The sequence below is a fragment of the Mustela lutreola genome, chromosome 2 (assembly GCF_030435805.1).
Source record: "Mustela lutreola isolate mMusLut2 chromosome 2, mMusLut2.pri, whole genome shotgun sequence".
In the NCBI taxonomy this organism is placed as follows: Eukaryota; Metazoa; Chordata; class Mammalia; order Carnivora; family Mustelidae; genus Mustela; species Mustela lutreola.
The window spans coordinates 148,078,790-148,104,717 of NC_081291.1; positions in this window are offsets into that span (position 1 = coordinate 148,078,790).

Sequence of the window (25,928 nt, forward strand, 5' to 3'; positions counted from 1 at the left end):
AACAGCATGGACAGAACTAGAAAGTATAATGCTAATCAAAGTAAGTCAGTCAGAGAGAGACAAATATCATATGGTTTTACCCATGTGTGGATTTTTTTTAAAAAGGTTTTTATTTATTTGACAGATAGAGAGCATAAGTAGGCAGAGGGAGAAGCAGTCTCTCTGCTGAGCAGGGAGCCTGATGCGGGGCTCAATCCCAGGACCCTGGGATCATGACCTGAGCCAAAGGCAGCCACTTAATCGACTGAGCCACCCAGGCGCCCCCACCCATATGTGGAATTAAGAAACAAAACAAATGAACAACAACAACAAAAAAAAGAGACAAACCAAGAAATAGACCCTTAACTACAGAGAACAAAGTGATGGTTACTGGAGGGGAATTGAATGGAGTGGGGTGGGGGAAACAGGTGAAAGTAATTAAGAGTACATGTATCTTGATGAACACCGAGTAATGTAAAGAATTGTCAGACCACTCTATTGTACTCCTGAAACTAGTATAAACACTGTATATTAACTATACTGGAATTAAAAACAAAAAACAAAACAACCCCCCACAAAAAAACTGCATAGTCCAGGACCCCTCTTAGGCTCACTGAACTAGATACTTCAGGTGAGAGAGTCCAAGAAGTTGTAAATTTAGCAAGCATTCCAGATTAAGCATTAACATAAAATTTTAATGATTTTTTCTGATAGATTCCACTTCCATACATTTGAGGTGCAGTCTAGGAACTCACTATGTTCCTAAGGGAAGGAGGATATCCACAATTTATTCTAAGTAGGGATATCAGATAATCCTGTTCACCTTTGAGACATGGATCACTCTATCCATGTGGATAAATGGATTAATTAATAAGGGGAAAAATGAGAGCCCTGAGGCTAGATAGAGAGCGACTGGGCTACTCAGGACAGGACATAGTGGTGACCCAGACTAGAGTAGTGGCAGTGGGAGATGAAATAGGTGAACAGACCCAAGAGTCATTTAAGGGGAGAATCTATAAAACCTACTGATGGATTGATATGGAGGTTCAAGTAGAGAAAAGGGTCACAGTTCTTTCCTGAATTTCTGGTCTCAGGCTCCTGAGTAATAGACATGCCTTTTGCTAGGATAAATATAGCAGAAGAAAGGTTTTGGAGCATGGAAAGTGTTGATCATGAATTTAGCTTTGGAAAATTTGAGATTAAAGAGCCATAGGCACATCTAAGTGGAGACAGATGTTCAATATGAAGTTTTATACATGAATGCTGCTATAGACTGAGTGTCCCTTCATAGGTTGGAATGATGATATTTGATGGTATTTGGAAATGGAGTCTTTGGGAGGTAATTAGTTCATGAGGGCAGAGCCCTCATGAATGGGATGTTCCTCTTATAAAAACGACCCCAGAGAGTTCCCTTGCCCCTACTGCCATGTGAGAACACAGTGAGAAGATTGCTGTCTATGAACCAGGAAGTAGGTGCTCACAGATAGAGTTCACTGGTTCCTTGATCTTGGACTTCCTGCCTCCAGAACTGTGAGAAATAAGTGCTTGACTGTAAGCCACACAGTTATGATATTTTCATTATAGCAGCTGGAATGGACAAGGACAATTCCCTATTTTAAGAGAATCGAGGATGGATATATTCACTTGGGAACCATCAGATAAAAAAAATTGTTTAAGATAAGGCCGTGGTGGGACGCCTGGGTGGCTCAGTTGGTTAAGTGGCTGCCTTCGGCTCAGGTCATGATCCCGGCGTCCTGGGATCGAGTCCCACATTGGGCTCCTTGCTTCGCGGGGAGCCTGCTTTTCCCTCTGCCTCTGCCTGCCACTCTGCCTGTGCTCGCTCTCGTTTCTCTCTCTATGACAAATGAATAAATAAAATCTTAAAAAAAAAAAAAAAAGATAAGGCAGTGGCTAAGATTGCCCAGGGAGTGTGTGTGTAGAGACATGAGAATACCTAAGGTAAAACAAAACAAAATAAAACAAAACAAAACAAACTGAGAAACATTTAAGGAAAGAAGATGTTAAATGGAGACATAAACAGAAAAGGTATGACCAGGGAAGTAGAAGGAAATCTAGAAGAGTAAGAAGTCACTGAAATCAAGGGAAAAGATTTTGTTGCAAGGGGAGGAAATGGCTAGTGCTGTGGGATGCTGCTGAAGGGTCAAATAAGACAAGAATTGAAAATTGTCCACTGGACTTAACACATGGTCACCAGTGATCTCAATGGGAACAGTCTCACTGATACAATGAAGGCAGATGTCTTTGGGCAGAAGTGTTGGGGGGAGGAAGGGCAGGTGTAAAGGGTGACACTCTTTCAGGAGTGAAGGGAAGGAGAAAGCAAAATGGTAAATGGTGGGATCATGAGCAAGGCTGGGAGAGTGGGCTCAGTCTAACAGGGAGGAACACATGGAGTGGGAATCTTTGAATCTACAGAAAAGGGATAGTGTCTAGAGGCTGGAGGAAAGAGAGCATCAGTGATGGAACTGGCCTGAGATGGGAGGTAGTGAGGCGATGCTGAGGGGAAGGAGAGATGGAAGGAAGATGCTGTGTGAGCTTGGTAGGACACTGGTGGTGTGGGGTGGCGCCCGAGTCAGAGCTTTGAGGAGGGCAGAGCACAGGAGAGGTGACTAAGAAAACAGAGCAGGACCCCAGGGGCCACTGCCCATGAAACAAGTGGCATAGTAGGGTGGTTTCCTTCAGCCACACCAATCCTCTGAGTAGAAAGGTAGAAAAGGATAACTAGACTCAAACAGGGTAGAGGATTTTCCAGATGAGTTTGGTGGAAGAAAAACATACAAGGAATTGAAGATACTTTCAAGAGAGTGGTTGAGGTCAAGCGGGACATTTGCAATTTGTGACCATGGGGGGCGGATGGTTATTGTGGAGTCCAGAGGTTATGTGAGGTGAGGGGTGTTAGCTAAGGCAGTGACTAGCTGCCGTAACAAACTTCAAAATCTCAGTGGCTTCACATAGCAAAAGTTTACTTTTACTCACTCACCTAATAGGCTGATGTGGACATTCCTCACAGCGCAGTTTTTCGGCAAGTGGTGACTTAAGAACCCTACCCTGCTTTCACTTGTGCATCTGACATCTTCTACAAGTGGGTTCCCAAGGCCACCCTGACATTCTCTGCTCTAGTCAGCAAAATGGGGGGAAGCCTCGGCAACATGTGTGAAAGGTTTTTGTGGCCCATGTCAGAAAGGGACATACACACTTATGCCCCCTTTGCATTGGCTAGAACTCCGTCATGTGGCCACACCCCTGCGCCTGGGAGAAAAGGAGAGGGATGCCCAAGAAGAAGAGGAAACAGAGTTGGTGATCAACCAAGAGATTTTGTGATAGAGATCAGAGTGCTACACAGTCATCTCTTTGGATATGAAACCACCCTGCTTGAATGGAGGGTGAGGGGTAGAAATAGAACCCTGTTGGTGAAGCATTCTTCAGCGAGAGGGATAGTGATTAGGTGGCTGTGAAGCCAGTAAAATGGGGCCAGATGGTGAATACTAAGAGTTTCAAAGGGATACGGTGGGTGCCTCCGTGGAGACTCTGGGGCCTTGCAGGATTCACAGATCCACACGTAGGGCTAGAGGCTCAGGGACAAGTAACATCCTTTAAAATGAGGCTGGTCTCAAGGATAAAGGATGGAGTCTTTAGGGAAGAAGCTGAAGATATGGGGGATTTTGTTACCTAGAACAGTACTGCAGAGGGAGGGAGGTAGGAAGTGTGAGGGAGAAGCCTAGAGCAGGATGGACAGAACAGAGATGACTGGAAGAAACTGCAGCTGCATACTGAGCAAGAATTATAGGGGTGTGTACAAAGGGGGGTTTAGCTGACCCCAAAGTTGGTTGGGAGCCCTTGAGTCTCCTGGTTTCAACCTGGGCAGGCTACTCTTTCCATAGAATTTAAGTCTCTGGTGGCTGGAAGACTCTGGTAAGAGGAGATGTGACTTTGAGTGTAAAGACACAGAAGAGAGGCTCAAGGCTGAGCAATAGGAATGTGACTTTGAAAGAGGGGTGGAGGCCCAGGCCTACGGTGGGAAAGCTCTTGCACTCTGCTCAGAGGGCTCCATGAATGGTTGACTTGAATTCCAATATAGCATCTGATTATTTGAGTTTATTTCTTTTTATTAGTAATTTCTACAGCCAACATGGGGCTTGAACTCACAACCCTAAGATCAAGAATCACATGTTCTTCAACTGAGCCAGCCAGGCACCTCACACCATCTGATCATTTGAAAGAAACAGAAAGTCACTGAGCAATTGCTCTCTGTTAATTTTTTCAGAGGTGGGAGGGCTCTGAGAGTAGAAATAAAATATGGCCCCCACATGCTCATATCATAAAATCATAGTAGCAGGCTTATCACACTAGCTTGCTATGATGCATGATGAGATAGCTCAGTATGAGAAAAAACATCTTGTTGGTTTTGGAGCCAAAAAATCAAAGCTGTAAAGACCATATGATCTGTGGCAGCAGTTTCTCTTCAAAGATAGGTTTATAAGTAATCAGAGTAGGAGGCCTTGCTGGGTAAGGCATGAATCTTTCCAAATGCTGTTAACTGGCACAGAAGGATGCCAACTTTATTCTACTTTAACTCTTATTCTGTTGCCCTAATATGAAGGAAAGAATTACAGTAACAGTTATGATCAGTGGAGTACTTCAGGGTACCCACATCTCAATGAAGTATTTCCTTTTCTCATAATTCTCTGGGATATTTTCTGATCTACTTCAGATATTCAATGGAATGCATGTGAGCCAGAATCTATAATAAGAAGAGAGTTCAGGGACGCCTGGGTGGCTCAGTTGGTTAAGCAGCTGCCTTCGGCTCAGGTCATGATCCCAGGGTCCTGGGATCGAGTCCCACATCAGGCTCCTTGCTCGGCAGAGAGCCTGCTTCTCCCTCTGCCTCTGTCTGCCTCTCTGTCTGCCTGTGCTCGCTCGCTCTCTCTCCCTCTGTCTCTGACAAATAAATAAAATCTTTAAAAAAATAAATTAAAAAAAAAAAAAGAAGAAGAGAGTTCAAGATGCAAGAAGAAAGGAGACACAATAACATGAGTAACATCACTTTTCCTTTTAACAATAGGAAGCCCTGAAGTATTGTAGTGCTTTGAGATGACCAGCATATGTTGAGAGATTAGTATGTTAAGAGAGATGTAACTCATACTTCCATTTCAGTGGTGCTAGTATCTCTGATAGACTTTGATCTGAAAGAAGTTCTATTATTTTGCAATTATATATAAGCCCCAAGACGGACGCATTTCAGGGGCACCTGACTGGTTCAGTTAGTGCAGCATGTGACTGTTGATCTCCAGGTCATGAGTTCAAGCCCCACACTGTGTGTAGAGATTACTTGAAAATACAATCTTAAAAAAAAAAAAAAGAGGGATGGATTTCACATGCAACGTTGTCTTTATAAATTAAAAGGAGGGGGGGAAGAGCTACTGCATACCTCACTACTTTTGTGCTACTCTATATAAATAACTCCCTGCGCTTTATAGTGAAAGTAGATTTGACCTTTAGGGAAAGACCTTTTTCACAAGGCGTTAGATTTTTACCATTCCCTGGAATGTTTACTTAAGAAAGATTTTTCCATGATCAACCTTCCCTGGAAAAGACATTATTTCTAACAAACACCATGTCCTATATAAAAATCGGATGGTAAAAATCCAAGCTTAGAGTGTGCTGTGATATTCTCTTATGGTAGAGAGGCATCATGACCTGAATGGATAATTTCAGATTAGGCTGCAGAAATACTGTATGGAGACACTGTGCTCTAAAAAAGTTTTTTTTTTTTTCCCCCTATCACAAATTGTTTTGACAGTTTTACCATCCATCGTGGACCTCTTGATATTGCAGAAAGGAATTTATGAGAAAGAACATGGGCTTCTTCTTTCTGACTCAATGCTAGATTGGAGATGTTTTAGGGAAGACAGACCTTAACAAGGTTTGGAGGAAAGATATCAATAGGATATTTATTATTCTCTCCACTTTCTTTCTTTAAAGTATTGTAATTGAGGTCGTTATAAATCTTTGAAAGCAGCACTTCTGTCCTATATGCTATACTCACTACCAGCAGATATTTATAGAAATAAAATAGTATCTTGCATCCCTTCAGTAAAGTTCCACGGAGCTGGTTCCAAATAAAAATGAATAAATAATGTTTATCTAGGCCTTGCAGATAATGTTAAAAAGCAAAAAATTGATTAGCCCATCAGTTCTGTTATGTGCTGACACTAACACTCTAGCATTTGGGAAGTTGACTTATTTTAAGAGAAAATGGTTTAGAAGATGCAAGGAAAAACAAACAAAAAAACCCATTAATAGATATCGGTTTTGTTGTTACATCAATTTGATAACTTTGCAATTGCATTTTAACAGTGGTAAACTAATTGAGTTAGTAAGACTTGGTGAAAAAATCATTTATATATATAAAATACAACCTGTATTAGACACACACACACCCACATATACATATATGTATGTATGTCAATGTTATCATTTCTCTTTCAGGGTCAGTGAAGATTTGAGGTTTGAAAATAAACTGCAAAAGAAAGAAAGAAAGAAAGTCAACTGAAATGTTGATGTACATTAGAAATAAATCCTTTTTTTTTTTTTTTTTTTTTTTGACAGAGAGAGAGAGATCACAAGTAGGCAGAGAGGCCAGCAGAGAGAGAGGGAAAGCAGGCTTCCCCATGGGCAGAGGGCCCGATGTGGAACTCGATCCCAGGACCCTGAGACCATGACCTAAGCTGAAGGCAGAGGCTTTAACTCACTGAGCCACCTAGGCACCCTAGAAATCAATTATGACCATGCTAATTCAGAGTGCTTATTCATGATAGCCAAAGAGTAAATATGAAGCTTGACCAAGTTGCAAGAATCATCTTTTCCTCCTGAATTTCAAAGGAGGAAAGCCCTCTAAATTGAAGATATATATTTGAAATAATAAAGTTCTCATTGTTGTATTTTCTTTTTCTTTCTTTCTTTCTTTCTTTTTTTTTTTTTTTTTAAGATTTTATTTATTTATTTGACAGAGAACACAACACAAGTAGGCAGAGAGGCAGGAAGAGAGAGAGCCAGGGAAACAGTTTCGCTGCTGAGCAGAGAGCCTGATGCGGGGCTTGATCCCAGGACCCTGGGATCATGACCTGAGCTGAAGGCAGACGCTTTAACCCACTGAGCCACCAAGGTGCCCCTGTTGTATTTTCTTTAAGTGCCTGCATTAACACATCACACTTAAGGTTAGATTACTCCTAAGATTTCTTGCTTTTTTTTTTTTTTTTTTTTGAGAACGAAAGAGAGAGGTTGAGCAGAGGGACTGGCACAGAGACAAAAAAGGGGGGAGAGAGAGAGAATCTCAAGCAGAATCCACACTGAGTGCAGAGCCCCACATTGGGCTTGATCTCAGGACCCCGAGTTGAAATCAAGAGTCAGACACTTAACCAACTGAATCACCCAGGCACCCCACTCCTAAGATTTCTTTAAAACATATACATGTCAAAGGGCCAGAAAGCTGTCAACTTACCTTTCTTCAATTCCTGAGTTCTGAGGGAGAAATCTTACTGTGTCATCTCTACATCCTTGGTTCTATGAATGACATCATACACACAGTTGGTCTTCTAGAAATGCCTGTTGGGTGAAAGAGTGGATGAATGGATGAGGCTTTGGGGTGAGGGAAAACTGTAAAAAAGTCATTTCCCTTCCATTATGATTCAACCTGAAACATTCTGCAGCCCTATTTCAGTTGATTTTCATATTCATATTCTGGTACAGATGCAGCCCTGGGCTCTTCAATTTCCTCGACAGGAGGGATATTAGCACACATAACATCATAATATGGTTTGTTGTCTGTGTTCATCTCTCTTAGAAGATTCTAAAGTCTATACCTTTTTTGGTTTTATATTCTTGGTGCCTAACGTGGTATGTGCTGCATGATAGAGTTTTAGTAAATATTCCACGAATGAACTGGAAGACTTCTGGAATAGCATCCTAGTCTTCTAGGATGACTTGACTTTGGATAAGTCACTGCAGTCTAGGGATCAAAGTTTCCTGGCCATAAAACAGATGCTTTTTATCTTCCTGGGACTCCTGCTACAGACTGGAAATACTTGACTGTGGAGTGCACCAAAGACTGGGTAGCTTGTGAGAAATTCTCTCCCATACAGAATTTCTTAGAAAGGAGAAGGGAAAGGAACTAGTATTTATTATATGACTTAAAAATCAACTTTGCAGCCACCTGTGAGATAGGATGTTATTATTCTAATTTTATAGATAAGAAAAATTGGCCTCAGAGAGGTATTTAATATGCCCAAGATCACACAGTCAGCCAGTGGTTGGGTCAGGATTCAAATCTAGTTCCACAACATTAAATAGAGCCCATTATAGGGGCACTTGGGTGGCTCAATGGGTTAAAGCTTCTGCTTTCAGCTCAGGTCATGATTCCAGGATCCTGAGATGGAGCCCTGCATCGAGCCCCACATCGGGCTCTCTGCTCGGCGGGGAGCCTGCTTCCCTTCCTCTCTCTCTGCCTACTTTTGATCTCTGTCTGTCAAATAAATAAATAAATCTTTAAAAAATATAAAGCCCATTTATTTTCCTTTATGCATGATTCCACCTGCATAATTTCTGATAAGAAAGAGTTCCAGATTTCACTGGGTAGGACATACTATTTTCATTTTATGCTTCCTTCTTTTATAATTTGAATCAAGGAAAATATGGAAGATTCTTGCTGGGACTGTATTTCCTAATTGTCTTTCATCTGCTTCAACTCTATAAAGTAGAAACTGAGAGCATGCCAAAATAAGGAAAAGAGACCGTTTGGCAAATCATAAGCAAGATGACTCTACCAACTGGACAATACCATAAGGACTGACGGAAAAATGAAAAAGTGACAGGGGCCTGGTCAGGTGGAAAGAGAGCCAGGGCTGTTTGCCTGATTGGAGCAAAAGGAGGACATTACGGTGATTGACATAAGAAATGACAAGTCTGTGGTGGTTTCACGGGACAAAGTATGTTAAGTGGTGAGACACCACAGCATACACCATGATGGGCAGAGGTCACGGAAATAGAACTTATATTTCTTTATTTTTCCTTCTTTATTTTCTTTCTTTCTTTCTTTCTTTTTTTTTTTTTTTAAAGAAAAAGATTTTGTTTTTACAGGGCCTAGTAGCTCCATCAGTTTAGTGTCTGTCTTTGGCTCAGGTCATGATCCCAGGGTCCTGGGATCGAGCCCCACGTCAGGCTTCCTGTTCAGTAGGGAGTCTTCTTCTCCCTCTCTCTCTGCCCTACCCCTCTGCTCATGCTATTTCACTCTCTCTCCCAAGTATTTAAGTAAAATCTTTTTAAAAAAAGATTTTGTTTTTAAGTAATCTCTACACCCCACATGGGACTCATCATAACCCAGAGATCAAGAATCATATGCTCCACCGACTGAGCCAGCCAGGCGCCCCTCGAAATGATATTTCTAACCTAATGTTATATCTCTCATAGCTTTAAGAACTATTCTTTAGACCTTTTACTGCTTGATTTTGTTTTAACAGGTTAGCTTTCAACATAACATTTTTAGGTGTTCTAGACTGAATAATTCTAGGGATTTGTACATTAATGAGGTCAAAGTGCCCCCACACAATCAGTGTAGGATGGATTTGTATCTGCTTTCTATAGGAAATCTGAAGCAAGCTGATGCTCTATTTGACAGAAAATGTAAATGGTTTTGGTAATGCCCTATTTTCTTCCTGTTGCCTTAGGTTTTCTCAAAAGTTACACATTAATTCACTATACTCAGGTAACCTCCTAAACTTTTAAAATAACTTTTCTTCAAATAGAAGTTTTAAAAATATCAATTTTGGGGTGCCTGGGTGGCTTAGTGGGTTAAAGCCTCTCCTTCAGCTCAGGTCATGATCTCAGGGTCCTGGGATCAAGCCCCACATCCAGCTCTCTGCTCAGTGGGGAGCCTGCTTCCTCCTCTCTCTCTGCCTGCCTCGCTGCCTACTTGTGATCTCTGTCTGTCAAATAAATAAATAAAATCTTAAAAAAAAATTTTATAGGAAGAAGGGGGGAGGGGAAGATCCTATAAATTTTACACGTGTAAGAAGCCAGGTGACTGTGGGTCAGCTAACCAACACTGGTAAGTGACACTGGCTCAGCCTGGGATAAACCAAACTGAGCAGGGGAATCTTCCCTTGCACTTTAGAAAAGAACAGTCATCATCAAAATCTTTGTTTCTAACACGATTCTTCAATAAAAGGAACCAGGGCTACTGAGAGAAATGGGTAATTCTAAGACGAGAACAGGAAATACACAAGATGAGCCTGGCACATCCTGAAAGGTCAGAACTCAAGGAAGTACTCAAAAGAACAAAGTAGAGCCATTGTTGTGGGTATTTCAGGGGAATACAGGAGCCAACTACAAGAACTCCCAATGGGCAAAGCCAGAACGATTTGAGCAAATAAATAAAATAGTATTGGATTAGAGCCCAAAGTACAAAATAAATATCCATGACTCCATACTGATATAAATAAATGATTTAATAAATAAATAAAGGGAGAGAAGACACAAATCTCTTATGCAGAAGAATTCCAAATTATTTATGTAACACTCCGTTGCCTAGGAGGAGGAGCATAACTCCCCTCTTCTAAGTGTAGGCAATACAGAGTAACTTCCTCCCGAAGGGCACAGTATGGAAAGGGATGCAGAGGAGAAGGGTATCTTCACAATGGAGAAAACTGACAAGCACTACCTCAGCCAGGTGATCAAGGTCAACATCAGTAATGACAGGTCATGTTTAAGGTATGCATACTTTTGTGACTTAAGGAAAATGGCTTTTACTTCTGCGGTTCTTCTCCTTAAAACCCATACCCAGTATAATTATGAGAAAAATATCAGACAAATCCCAGTACAGAGCATCTTACAAAATATACCTGACCACTACCTCTCAAAACTGTCAAGATAATCAAAATCAAAGAAAGTCTGAGAAACTGTCATAGTCCAGAGGAGCAAAAGGAGATATAACACCTAAATATAATGTGGTATCCTGGATAGGATTCTAGAACAGGAAAAAACTTCTATAAAAATTAAAGAAAAGCAGGGGCACCTGGGTGGCTCAGTCATTAGGCGTCTGCTTTTGGCTCAGGTCATGCATGGTCCCAGGGTCCTGGGATGTAGTCCCAAATCAGGTTCCCTGCTCAGTGGGAAGCCTGTTCCTCTCCTACTCCTCCTGTTTGTGTTTCCTCTCTTGCTATGTCTCCCCCTGTCAAAAAATTAAAATCTTTAAAAAAAAATCAAGGAGAGCAGAGTAAACTACAGACTTTAATTAAAAGTAACACATTAAGGGAGACAAACTATAAGAGATTCTTAATCTCACAAATCAAACTGAGGTTTGCCAGGGGGAGGGAGGTAGGGAGAGGGTGGTTGGGTTATGAACACTGGGGAGGGTATATGCTATGGTGAGTGATGTGAAGTGTGTAAGCCTGATGATTCACAGACCTGTACCCCTGCGGCAAATAACACATTATATGTTAATTTTAAAAATTATTAATTCAGAAGACAGTAAAAGAAGGAGAAGAAACAAGAATACGACAAATAAAAAATAACATAGCAGATTTTTAAAAAAAGTAACACATTAATTTTGGTTCATTAGTTCATTAATTATAACAAATGTACCATACTAGTATAAGATGTTAATAATAGGGGAAACTGCATATAATATAAATGGGGGAAAAACAGGGTATTTGTGAGTGTTTTTTTTTTTCTAAGAGCAAGTGATAGATTATGGGATAAATAATAGGATAAGGAGAAAATGGATGCTAGAAGGATCTCTTACCTTTTATTCAACATTATTCATTCTATTCAAAAGCTCTTACATTGAAAATACTTATAATTTGTGTAATTAAGAAAGTAAATCAAAATTATTTTTTTGAGATTTGTTGAGAAGTATTTGATAGCTGATAATCTGAATGTGTGGGGTATTTTCTAGGACATAAGGAGGCAATGAATTGAAACCAAAACTGTGACATCGCCAATGCAGAGTATTTATGAAAATGTCTACAGAGTCCCATTGCCTTATATGGGTATGGTGGTTACTCCACAAATATGGCCGCCCCTAATTCTTCCTCTCATCCATGTGCATGCTGCTCCTCACATCAAAGGATAGAACTTATTTGCCTTCCCCTGGAATCTGGGCTGCCTTTATCACAGACTTTAACCCACAAATATAGTAGAAATGACTTTCTGAAACTTTTAAAGCTGGGCTTTAGAAAGAATAGCCGATTCTACTTCCCATCTCTTGAAACCAGCCTTACAGCTGTGAGAAACCTAAGCCATTCAGAGCCTACCTGCCTGCTTGCCTTCTTCCTTCCTTCTTCCTTTTTTCTGTTTTATTTAATAATGTTCCCTGCTGGGTACCTGGATGGCTCAGTCGGTTAGGTGTCTGACTTTTGGTTTCAGCTCAGGTCATGATCTCAGGGTCATGAGATCAAGCCCTGAGTTGGGCTCTGTCCTCGTGGGGACTTGGCTTGAGATTCTCTGTCTCCTCTCCCTCAGTCCCTCCCCTCCCACTGCTCTCTCTCAAATGAATAAATAAATCTTTTAAAAAACAATGCTCACTGTGAAAATTCTAAGAATATTAAAGTATTTTAAGCAAAAAGAGAAGTGTTCCCCTCTCATCCTTTCCACATAACCATTCCAACCTTTTAGAAGTAACGGTTTGATACATATTTAGATGCGTGTATGTGTGTGGTGATTGCTAGACTTCTGGTAGTGTTCTTTTCTTTCAGAATGACTCAAGACATGGAAAAGTAGATTTATGGAATATTCTACACATTTTCTACCCTTCTTGGACATGGCTAATTGATCCAAGAATGGATGTGTGAATTAAGCTATGACAATGACATTATCTCTGTCTCTAGAGTGTGAGGGAGACTGGGAATTGGGTGCTGGGAGCTGGGCCATTTCAATGGTAGGTAGTGCTCTAAAGAGATCTGTATACTGAGGACATAATGTTGTCCTGGTTCATTTCTTTCCCATTCCTGAATCTTGATGGTCCAACATTTGCCACCAATTCATTAGCTATCTCAATACTCATCCAAAAAACAGTTTTATCTTTTGCTCAAGCTAAACAAAATTAGTTTTTGTTACCTGTAATCATAAAGCCTTAGTGTATATATTTATATACAGACTATTTCTAAAATGGGATCTTAAAATTATGTTCTGAAGCTTCCTTTTCCCCCTTTGTACTGTGCATTATGAATATTATTTTATGTATTCCTTTTAGATACCATATAGCATTTTATATATGGATGTATTGTAATCTATTTAGTCATCCTCCTTTTGGTAGGTTATTTCAAGTATTTTGACCATGAACAACGTGGCAAAGATGAGTGCAGAGGGAATTATGAGAAGCTGAAGGAAGAGGACATGGTTCCTTTCTTCTCTACTCCTAGCAGCAATCTGTCTGCCTCTCTTGAAACAAATAGTTTTATAAGGCTGTAGGCTCTGTAGAAATTCCAGCCAAAAGAATTGTGTATTCTGTGGACTGGGGAAGCCAGCTGGAGAATCCTTTCTGCCCACAGTCTCTATCCCTGGGAACTTTGTGCAAAGCAAGGAATCCTGTGAAATCTTTGGTCTTAAAGGTCTATGGCTCTTGGGGGCAAAGACTTCAGTCCTACATAAGTGTGTTACATTTCCTTTGTTCCCAAGAGACTTAGAGGAAATTGACCCAGTAGGCAAAGTCCTCCTTGTTCTGGAGGCTGGGAGAATCTCTGGGAAGCAAGCCAGCTTCCTCCAGGTGATCCACAAAGGGCCTTCCACCACTTGCGGGGATGTTGCCCTGAAGATACTCCAGCAATCAGACATGAACTTCAGGGAGTGGACAAAAGCAACAAACATACCTCCAAGGTGGTCTAGCAGTCAGAGAGAGGAATGCCACTCAGGTCAACGAGAGCACACATCCAGTAAAGTCAAGCTTCTGGAAGAGACAGCTGGAAAACTGTCCAAAGAAAGAGCACTTAAGGGGCAGCTGGGTGGCTCAGTGGGTTAAGCCTCTGCTTTCAGCTCAGCTCATGATCTCAGGGTCCTGGGATTGAGCCCCGCATCAGGCTCTCTGCTCAGCAGGGAGCCTGCTTCCCCCCTTTCTCTCTCTGCCTGCCTCTCTGCCTACTTGTGATCTCTCTCTCTTTCTCTCTCTGTATCAAATAAATAAATAAAAACTTAAAAAGAAAAAAAAGAAAGAACACTTAAGGAGATGCAAGAAATTGCATGTGTGAGTAGGCACGCATGCACACACACACACACACACACACACACACACAGACTTTCTAGGGCTAAAAACATGATTTCTCATCTAAACACTTTGGAGACAAATTGAAGGAGAGTTACTGATGATCTGGAAAATCAAATTGAAGAGTCATCTCAAAACACAGAGCAAAAATTAGAGAGAAAAATCATTAGGGAAGAGGTGAGAGACTTGGAGGGTGCATCAAGGGTACCTAAACAGCAAATAATAATAACAGGTGTTCCAGAGGAGCTAAAGGAACAGATGGAGGAGAGGTGATAATTAAATCAGAAGAATATTTCCCTGCAATGAATGAAAATCTGAGTCTGCAAATTGAAAGAACTCACCACGTTCCAGGAATGATTGATGAGAAAACATACGCATTTAGGCATATCTAAATTCCCAAATTCTAAGGATTAAAAAAACCTTATGTACTTCTAGAACAGAAAATAAATAAATAAATAAATAAATAAATAAAAGCTATCACAAAAGAAAAAGAGTAAGACTCTCATAGTACTTCTCATTGGTCATGTAGACAACAAGGAGGAAAAACAGCAGACCAAGAATCTTATCTCACCAAGTTCTCATTCACCTGACTGGTGAATGAGGACAAGGGTGTTTATGGACATGCCAGAATTCAGAGCATATTGATCTCATGTAGTTCACAAACCCCCACTATGGCAAAGAATGGCACTTCTCAACTTCAATGTAAATCAACCAAGGATCTAGTTAAAATGCAGATTACAGTTCAGCAGGTCTGGGATGGAGATCAGAGATTCTGTATTTCTAACAAATTCCCAGGTGGTACCTTATGCTGCCGGTGGCTGGACCACAGGCATAAACTCTCAGGTTAACTCTTCAGGTTTGAATCCTTGGCTCTACCTCTTTCTGGCTGTGTGAAATTATTCCTTAACTTTTCTATGCTTCAATTTTTTCATCTGTAAAGTAGGGATAATGATAGTACCTGCCTTATAGAGTTGTACAAATTAAGTGATCTAATACATATAAACTTTTTAACTGTGTCTGCCACATAGTAAGTATTCAATAGATATTGGCTATTAATGTAATGAAACACTCTCTGGGAATATGTAATATGACTGTGAAACAAGAGGGTTTAGAGCAGAAGCAGCACCTGCAGAGGCCACGTTATTATTGTAACTGCAAGTACTGACTAATCTCAGCAAGTCCTGGACCCTGGGGTGGTGAGGGGAAGTTCCTGCACTGCCAAGGTCTCATCTGGGGAAGACAGAGGGGAGAGGAGGAAACGTGCATTCAGAACTATTTTAGAATTTATCCTGTGGGGATAATTGCTAGCTTGTTTTCAGATAGTAGAGAAAATGCCTTATCATGAACATAGGAGTAGAGAAGGTGTCTATTAACAGGATTTAAATGAATATCAAAATTTCCATATTAATACAGGAAAATAAAATGGGCTGAATAGAAAATTTATCAGACCAGCAAGAAAAAGAGAATGACGTCGAATATTAATTAGTCCTAAGAATCTTGTAAAGGAAATCTAAGAAATTGCAAGTACGATTGAGGGGTAAAGGAGACCTTCTTGACCATGCCTGATAACACGGACACTTGCCCCACCCCAACAGATCTAACTGAATAAAAATGGCAAATTTGGAAAAATATTCATAAATATTCTCTTTAAGAGAGACTGGCTACCTGGTCACAAAACCAGTTTCCTCAAGGGACAACTTGAAGAACGTTTTTATATTTTTATATAAAACTTTATTTTAAAATATATTTTTATAGCTTTATTTATTGAGGTACAATTATATTTTTACATCTATCTTTATTGACATACAATTGAGGCATAATAAACCACACTTATTTATAATGTACAATTTAATGAGTCATCATATGTATAAAACCTGTGAAATCATTGCCACAATCTAGGTAAAGAAATATTTGTCATTTCCAATGGTTTCTTGGTGCCTCTTTGTAACCCATTCCTCATTCCCCACTCTGCCTCATGGGCTTCCATGTACACTACATTTCTTAATCTTCCTATAGGGTATGGCCAGGTGCCTTGGTGCTAGCCAGTGAGATATGAACAGAAGTGAGAACACTCTTCCAGGCCTAGCCTCCCATGTGTGAGCCTTTCTCTCTTCCCCTGTGTCCTGGCGGGACAGCCAAGGTGACCTAGGAAACCATGGCTGGAGATGGCAGAGCCCTCACCAGTAGAGTGGAATGCCCCATCCATTGCCAATAAATCTCTCTTGTGTTAAACCACTATTTGAGTGTCTGTTGCAGTGAGTATTACCTTAGCTAATACAATAATGTCCACAGAGCTCTTACAAGCTGACAAGAAACAAACAATCTGGTGGAAAGATGTTAAAAAGAGTCAATTTACAGAAAGTAATCAAAATCTATAGGGCACATATTGCATGGAGCACTGGGTGTGCTGCATAAACAGTGAATCTTGGAAGACTGAAAAAACAAAATGAAGTTTAAAAAAAAGAGAAAGAAAAGAACTTATCAAACTCAACACCCAAAGAACAAATGATTTAACCAAGAAATGGGCAGAAGACATGAACAGACATTTCTGCAAAGAAGGCATCCAAATGGCCAACAGATACATGAGAAACTGTTCAACATCACTCAGCATCAGGGAAATACAAATCAAAACCACAATGAGATACCACCTCACACCAGTCAGAATGGCTAAAATTAACCAGTCATGAAACAACAGGTGTTGGTGAGAATGCAGAAAAAGGGGAACCCTCTCACACTGTTGATGGGAAGGCAAACTGGTGCAGCCACTCTAGAAAACAGTATGCAGTTTCCTTAAAAAGTTTAAAATAGAGCTACCCTATAACCCAGCAATCACACTGCTGGATATTTACCCTAAAGATACAAATATAGTGATCTGAGGGGCATGTGCACCCAAATGTTTATGGCAGCAATGTCCACAACAGCCAAACTATGGTCATCATCAACAGATGAATGGATAAAGAAGATGTGGTACACACACACACACACACACACACACACACACAATGGAATACTATGCAGCCATCAAAAATTCTTGCCATTTGCAACCACATGGGTGGAACTAGAGGGTATCACGCTAAGTGAAATAAGTCAATCAGAGAAAGGCAATTATCATATACTCTCACTGATACGAGGAATTTGAGAAACAAGACAGAGGATCATAGGGGAAGGGAGGGGAAAAATGAAGCAAGATGAAATCAGAGAGGGAGACAAACCATGAGAGACTCTTAACCTCGGGAAACAAACTGAGTTTTGCTGAGGGGGGCAGTGGGGGGAGAGATGGGGTGGCTGGGTGATGAACATTGGGGTGGGTATGTGCTATGGTGAATGCTGTGAACTGTGTAAGACTGATGAATCATAGACCTGTACCCCTGAAACCAATAATACATTATACGTTAATAAAAGAATCAATTCACAGAAAAAAAAATCCAAATTACAAACATAGAAAACAAATAGAAAGATGTTTATGTACTAGTAAGTATGGAAATTTAAATTAAAGTAACACATTGGATGAGCAACCATCAAAGAGACTGATCATACGTACTGTCAGGGATGAAGTGAAATGGATACTCAGATGCTAGTGATAAAAATGTGAGTTGTTGAAGACTTTTCAGAAAATTAATCTGGCAACATATATGAAAATAATAAATACAAATGGTTCTAGCTTTATTTAGTAGTTCCACTCTCTTAGGTAATAACAGAACCAGGATGGGTGGCTATTGATGTAACAAGATGTTTATTGCAGACTGTGTGCATGACAAAACCAGAAATAATTAAAACACAACTGGAAACAAAAGGAGTAACTATCAATAAAAGAATGTTTGAATAATTGATAGAATAACCATTACATGGGAAGTTATACAGAAATTTTGAAAACAAAATAAATTAGAGCTAAATCAGATAACATGTAGGGATTTTCATGAGGTTTCATAGAGAAAAGGAAAATGAAGAAAAGTGTATATTACAGATAATTTTCATTAAACAAGAACCCAAACCTTCAACATACATACATATGTGTGTATACATATGTATGTATATGTATATGATAATATATGTATATGTATGTATGTGTGTATATATGTATGTAAAGTTAAACGAGCATGGAAAACTAAAAATAATATGAGACATTAAAACATAGATTGTAAGTATGATTTGGAGGAGAGGTGTGGTAGGTTAATGGCCTCCCAAGATGTCTGTGCCCTAATCCTCAGAACCGGTGAACATTACATTACATGGCAAATGGAACTTCATAGGGGTGATTAAATTATGGACCTCAAGGTAGGAAAGTTATCCTAGATTATCACCACAAGGTCACCACAGGGATCCTTAGAAGAGGGAGGCAGGAAATCAGAAGGATAGAAGAGGAAAAGACATTTGCATTGGCTGACATTGGAGTGATGCCACCACAAGCCAAGGAGCGCCGACAGCTGCCAGAAGCCAGACAATGCAAGGAACAGATTCTCTGCTGGAGCTTCCAAAAGGAATCAGCTCTGTTCATCCCTTGACTTTAGCTCTGTAAGACTCATTTTGAGCTCTGGCCTCTAGAACAGTAGGAGAAGAGAATTCTGTTTTAAGCCATTACATTTGTGGCAATGTGTCACAGCAGCAGTAGGAAACAAATACAGGGTGAGGTTGGTGAAGGGTGTGTTTAGTGGTAATGACTTGGCCCCTGTAGGATCCCCTCCCCTTGAGTGTGGCCGGAACCCAGGAACCTGGTGGGATATCACCCTCATGATTATGTTATGTGGCAAAAGTGAAGGGATATTTTTGAAGATGTTTATATATATATATATATATATACTAAATATTTATAAATATTTAGTAAAAGGTTTGAATTTGAGTTCATCCAAAAAGGCTATTATCCTGGATAAGTCTGACTTAATCAAGTAAACTCTTTAAAAGAAGGCTTTGGGCTTCCCTGAGATCACAGATGTGGGAAGTAACAGGGACTCTTTCTCTGCTGGTCTTGCAGAAGCTGGTCACCAATGTGGAGGCCGAGAAAAATCAGGTCATCCCACCTCAGGTTTAGCCTTAGCATAAGTACAGCCATCTTAGCTCTAGCAGCCATCTCAGACCCCTGTGGGCAAGGGCTGAACTTTCCCCCACCCTGCTTTAGTAACAGGAAGCCCCACCCTGCTTTGGTTCCAGAAACCCATAAATACCCCTGCCTTAACTAAGCTCGGGTTCCAAGTCCCTACTCCGCTGTGTCGGGTATACTTGGGCCCAAGCTTAAGCTTGTCGAATAAACCCTTGTGTGATTGCATCGGTGTTGGATCCTTGGTGGTCTCTCGGACGCGAAAACTCGGGTATAACAACCAACAGTTCCATAGCCAGAGGAAGGGAGCACTGCCAATACTCACATGTGCTGAAAAGGGGACCCTGAGTCTCAGATGAGACTGTGACCCCCGAAGACACCTTGGCCGCAGTCTTCTCAGAGCCTGAGTAGAAGATCCTAACCCATGCCCAGGCTCCTGACTCAAGGAAACTGGGAGATAATAAGTGGGTATTATTTTAAGCCTCTGAATTTGTGATAATTTCTTACACAATAGAAAACTAATACAGAGGGTGAGAATAGAAACAAAGGAAAGACCAAGGGCAAGAAAGAAATCACTGCTCTAAAAAATAATATTTTTTTTTTTTTAAGATTTTATTTATTTGACAGAGAGAGATTACAAGTAGGCAGAGAGAGAGAGAGAGAGAGAGAGGGAGTAGGCAGAGAGAGAGAGAGAGAGAGAGAGGGAAGCAGGCTCCCTGCCGAGCAGAGAGCCCGATGCGGGACTCGATCCCAGGACCCTGAGATCATGACCTGAGCCGAAGGCAGCGGCTTAACCCACTGAGCCACCCAGGCGCCCCTAAAAAATAATATTGATCATATCTGCAATCATATAAAATGGAATAGATGTGTATAAAGTAAAAATGAGTATTTTAAAAGAAAAAAACAAGCCTCATACACATCTGGAATTTTAAAAAATGATTTATTTATTTATTTGAGAGAGAGTGAGAACTGGAGTGCAGGGGGCAAGGAGAAGGGTAGAGGGAGATAAGCAGACTTCCCCTCTGAGCGCTGAGCAGCGAGCCTGAAGGGAGCTCAATCCCAGGACCCTGAGATCATGCCCTGAGGTAAAGTCAAGAGCCAGACAACCAACTGAGCCACTCAGGCACGCCCACATGTGGAGTTTTTAATTGCAGAATGAATTCAGAAGACTATGGGGGAGTTGGGTGAGAAAGAGAGGGAAAGTGTGGAGTTATTTGTGCTCCTGTAAGTTGAGATATGAAAAAGATACAGAGAGAAAGGATTTGAAGAAGTTTAGCTGCGTGTTACAAGTGGATTTCCTTTGGATGCTTAATTTGGTAGGTTTCAATTGAGGTTTTCAATGTAGTCAACATTTGGGGATGTCAGTGATACATCTTTTGGATATAAGTACTACAGCTATCTAGAAGGTGACTCCTCTCTCTATAGATTATGCTCCCTAAAACTCTTTATGGGCCCCCCATAGCCCTCAGGCAAAAGCCCACACCTCTTAATAGGACTTCTAAGGCTCTTATCTTTGGCCCAAGCTATGTGTACAGAGCTCTTTACATTTAAGTCACAAAGTCACATGACTACCCTTAAAAAAAAGTTGCAACTCTATTGTTATATCTATATGAAGCTATCTTACGTGGGTGTATCAGTAGGATGGATTCTTAAGTGGAATTCCTGGATGAAAGAAGATAAAATCTTTGTATTTTCAAAGTTGGTCTCCATAAAAAGCCTGTGCCGATCTATAGTCTGCTCCACATAGGGTATGAGGAACACCATTTCCCCCATATCTGATTGTGACATTATAAATATTTATAATACCATTTATCAGAAATCTCTTTAATTTTGCCCTTTAGGCCAAAAAAAAAAAAAAAAAAAAAAAAAGGTAGGAGCGCATTTTTCTGATCTACATTATCCATTTGTATTATTTCTCTGCATTGCTGGTCCCTAACCTTCCAGTCTGAAATGATTGTTGCCAAATAAAAGGCAAACCATCTTCTGTGGGATGTAATGGCAGAAGAGCTTTCCCCTTCCAGCAGTATCACCATGGAGCAGGGAAGGACTGAGGATCTTACCATCTAAGCTATTCTGTTACTCTCAAAAAGCCACTTTGGGAAAACACTCTGATGAGTAAAACAGTAAAAATATTCCTGCCTACCAAGGTAGGTGATGCAACACAAATGAATCATTAAAATCATTGTAAGAATAGCTCTCATTTAAGTATATAAAAGTCATCAGGGAAAATGTTTTCAAGGTTTGCTACAATAATCTACACTGACTTAATGTCTTCTCTCTTACGAGGTTCGACAGCATTGCCAAATTTATCTTGTTCACCTGCCTCGCTCTAGTAACTTTCAAAGGAGCTGGATCTACAACACGAAAACTCTATTGGGTAAATCTTAGTTACCCTTTTCTTCAAGATCCCTAGTTAAGCCAGCAAGAAAAGCTAAACTCATTCATTCATCCTGTCATTTCTTCACTCACTCAAAAACCTATTTAGCATGGGGTTTGCACTAGACATCCTGTAAAACTGATGATACAGGGATAAATATACTGACACATGTCCTCTCTTCATGGATTTGTGGTTTAGTGAGAGAAGTCAGTTCCATAAATAAACCATTATTTTATGGTATGGTGTTTAAGGAAGTTCAGATATTTGGAAGTGGCTGGCTTGGGGTGGGCGTGAGAGAGGTGCTCCAAGCAGAGGCAAACAGTATCTTCTGTCAAAGAACTATCATTATCATCACATGACATTACCTAAGCACACATACCCAGGCATGGAATCACAACTAATTCTTGTGAATTTTAAAAAACCTTGACACAAAACTTCTGGAATGTATTCAAGGTTTCTTTCTTTCTTTCTAGAGAGAGATCGCAAGTAGACAGAGAGGCAAGCAGAGAGAGAGGAGGAAGCAGGCTCCCCACTAAGCAGAGAACCCAATGCGGGGCTTGATCTCAGGACCCTGAGATCATGACCTGAGCTGAAGGCAGAGGCTTAACCCACTGAGCCACCCAGGTGCCTCTTCTTTTTCTTTCTTTCTGTTTTTGAAAGACAGAGAAAGAGAGAGCATGTGTGCAGGAGTGCCCACATGCAGGGGCAGGCCAAGGGACAGAGGGACAGAGAGAGAATCTCAGGCAGGCTCCCCACTGAGCACGAAGCCTGAGGCCGGGCTTGATCTCAGGACCCCGAGATCATGACCTGAGCCAAAACCACAAGCTGGCCGCTTAACTGACTGAGCCACGCAGGCGCCCCTCAAGCTTTCTTTTTCACTAGTCTCTGTCCCTGCCAGCCAGGTAAGAGTTTTACTAGGGTCACTGGAAGCTCTTGCCTGGGCTACAACCGTCCATTTGACATGTGTAGAGTATCTTCACCGTGCTAGTATGTGCTGGGTGTTGTGAATATCTAGCAAATAAGACACTCATGCAGGTCTCAAGGATCAAGAGTGTCATGGGGATGGAAGAGGAAATAGACAAATAACCATAATAATATTCATCATAAGCGCTGGGGAAAAGGAAGTCTGTGTATCATACGGTGATCATAAAAGGGGTGAATGAATTCGCTCCACCAGGGAGCAGGGGAAGGAGTCACAGATCTTGTCGTGTTAAGAGGTCCACCAGGAAGTCAAATTGGGGATAGTTTTAGATTTTTTTTTTTTTTCCCGACAGAGGAACATGAAACCTGAAAAGGAGCAATATAGCAATATATGCAGGAAAAATTAAGGATGTGGTTATGGCCAGAGAACAGGATACACGGTAGCTGGTAGAAAGAAAGGGAAAGATGAAAAGCATCCAGTTGGTGAGGGCCTGGCCTGGGTGATTAAGTCTGGCAGTGACGTCTAGGGTAACGGTGTTACACAGGAAATGTCATAGTAACCAGACATGGGGGATGATTTTCAGAGCCTACTCCAAAGACAAAGTAAGCTTTCAAGACAGAAGCCGTTGAATTCACTCTGTCCTACCTCCTCCCCCATTACGGCTCCGAATAATGCAGTCTCACAGGGGCACTGAACAGCCCAAAAGGTCCAGAGAGAGATTTGCCCATGATCAACTATTCCTGAGGCTAAGGTTCAGAAATCAGCAATGATCTTCCAAAGATAGAGAATGACCTTAGGTAAAAAGTGAGCATCCTGGCACAGGCACCCCAGAAATCACGCAGTGAGAAGCATGCAGAGCAATACCGTTAAGGTTATTACCAGTTTCTTAGTGAGGAGCAACTAGAGACACATAAACCACCCAAAGCGGATCCCCTTTGCAGTGAGCAGAATGTGACTATGTATAATAAACTTTATGAAGTTCTCATTTCAGAGTATGGCTCCAGTCATCATCTTTTGCCACCTTCATAAATTCCCAAGTTAAAGAACCACCCCCCTCAAATGATTTTGTATGTAGATATCTCTATGGGGCAGGCAGTGAAGGGTTGAGTGTCCAGAGTGAACAAAACCAGACAACAGGCCGCCAGTCACGCTGCTGTCTGGATATGTTAGCCTTTGGGTTTGGACTTCATTCTTCAGGCCAGAGATTCCAGTGAAGAGCAGTGAATGGGCTACACAGATCCTCTTGGACCTTAAGAGAACTGGGCAGGACTTGGGACAATCATAGTCATGGGCCCTTTGCGTCAGCCACAGATAATCGCTTCCATTTAACTGAATGTGAGCCTAAAGAGAATAGCATTTCTTGTGTGTTGACAGGTAAAAGAGCACTCGTACAATGGGGAGCAGTGGTGGACTCTGGTTATCATCCCTCTCCACCCTGAAATGTGGTCACCTCCAATTCAAAGCTTTGCATGCTTCTCTGGCATCTTCTGGATGCCAAACAAAATATGCTCATAGGATAGAAGACACGGGACCTTCGCATTGGGATAACGAAGATGGATTAGCAGGCAGGCTTGAGAGCAAAGAGGTGAAGTCGTCGCTAAATTACCCTTTGAGATGCAATTACACAAAACAGAGAAGAGCTGCTCTCTGTCTCTTCTTAAAAATGAAATGGAATCGGGCTTGAATTGCAGCCTGAGGAATTCCTGCTAGATAGAAGGACACAGCAGGACAGCTTCATGCGCCAAAGTCACTCATGTTTGTGCATGGGTGTCGTTATCATAGTGTGCTCTGATTTGGAGACGTCCGTGTAGTCATCTGCCATGCTCATTCATTTTTGTACCCACAGCACCTAGCACAGTGCCTCACACAGAAAGGCTCTCGATGAACTCTGCATCGCATTAACTTGTGAAGGGAGAATGATCAAGAGAGACAGGCTGATGTTCTTGAAAGCTGTTTAATATCTCGGGACTCATGGGCTGTGAAACCACGATGTAGCTTTCCGTCACTCCTTCTTTTTTCTCACACCAATACCTCCCAAGTTCCACACTGAGAAACTGATACTCCTGTCCGTAGAGGTAGTTGACTTACTAAATCTTCCAGAGTGAAATGTTATTGGTTATGTTCCTTTGGACCCTCAATCTATGAGATGTCCTTTAGTATGAATATTCTACAGTTGAAGGTTTACTGCTCTGTTTGCTACATGTTGTGAATTCTTCAGTTGCATGTTCTTCACATCCTTGTGCTGTCAACTCGCTCCTTCCCTGACTATACACCCTGCCTGGGCTGCACGAAGAAGCAATTAATGTAGTGTTTTTCCTGCTCTGTGAACTTTACTATGTCGAGTGAACAAAGGGCAAGGAGAGAAAACACTGACTTTGCTACTTGTCTGAATTTAAATAATCTCATAGCTTTACTAAGACTTCTTTAAAAATGAATCACTGACAGTGAATAAAACTCTAATCTGCATATAATGCCACAAGTATTAAAATACACTATGCAGTCAGTGGACTTTAAAATCCAGTCAGGGTCCTAGCAGGGAAGAGAGGACACACTCCAGGTATAACCGAGGATACTTTAATGAAAGGATAATTTCACAAAAATTGGCTGGAGTTATGGGGCAACAACAAGAAATGGTAAAGCACTCAGGAACGAGCCACACTTGGGAGCTGTTACCATCCGTGGCGCTGGAAGGGCGAAGTGACAGACCTGGTCAAAGCCGATCCCTGGGAGAGAGGCTGCCTGGTAGGGGCTGTGGTCTTGAGTAGAGGAACACAATGACCGCCAAATCAAAACCTGGCAGGTGATAGAGAAGCCATCCTCTTTCACCTGCCCTCCGATCTCTTGACAGCATCTCCCGTTGGCCAAACCCAACTGGAGGTTCCAGAGATCTGCTTCCAGGGATGCAGAACATGGTAGGGGTTTAGGGGAAAAGAACATTTTTGGAGGGTCAAATAAAGAATACAGCCACTCACTGTATCAGTCAGGGTTCAGTGGGAACAAATGGCAACCTTTAGTTACAGTAATGCATCCAGAGTTCATGTATAAGATGTCTACTTACAGAAATGTGGGCAGGACGTAGGGGGACCACAAAAGATTATGCAGTAACCTAGAGTTACTAGTCATGAAGCTGTTACCACCTAAGGGTTTTGGTACTGATTGTGGTGTGTGGGTTTTCTCCCCACGCCACTGAGCAATTCTTCAACACCAGCGGGGTGTCCTACAATTCAACTCCATTCTGACACTCTCATACCATCAGATTCCACAGGTGAAGGGCTCCATCCTACAAAACTGCCTCCACTTCAGATGTCAATGGCAAGTCTAAGTTTGTTTGTTTTTTTTTTTTTTAACC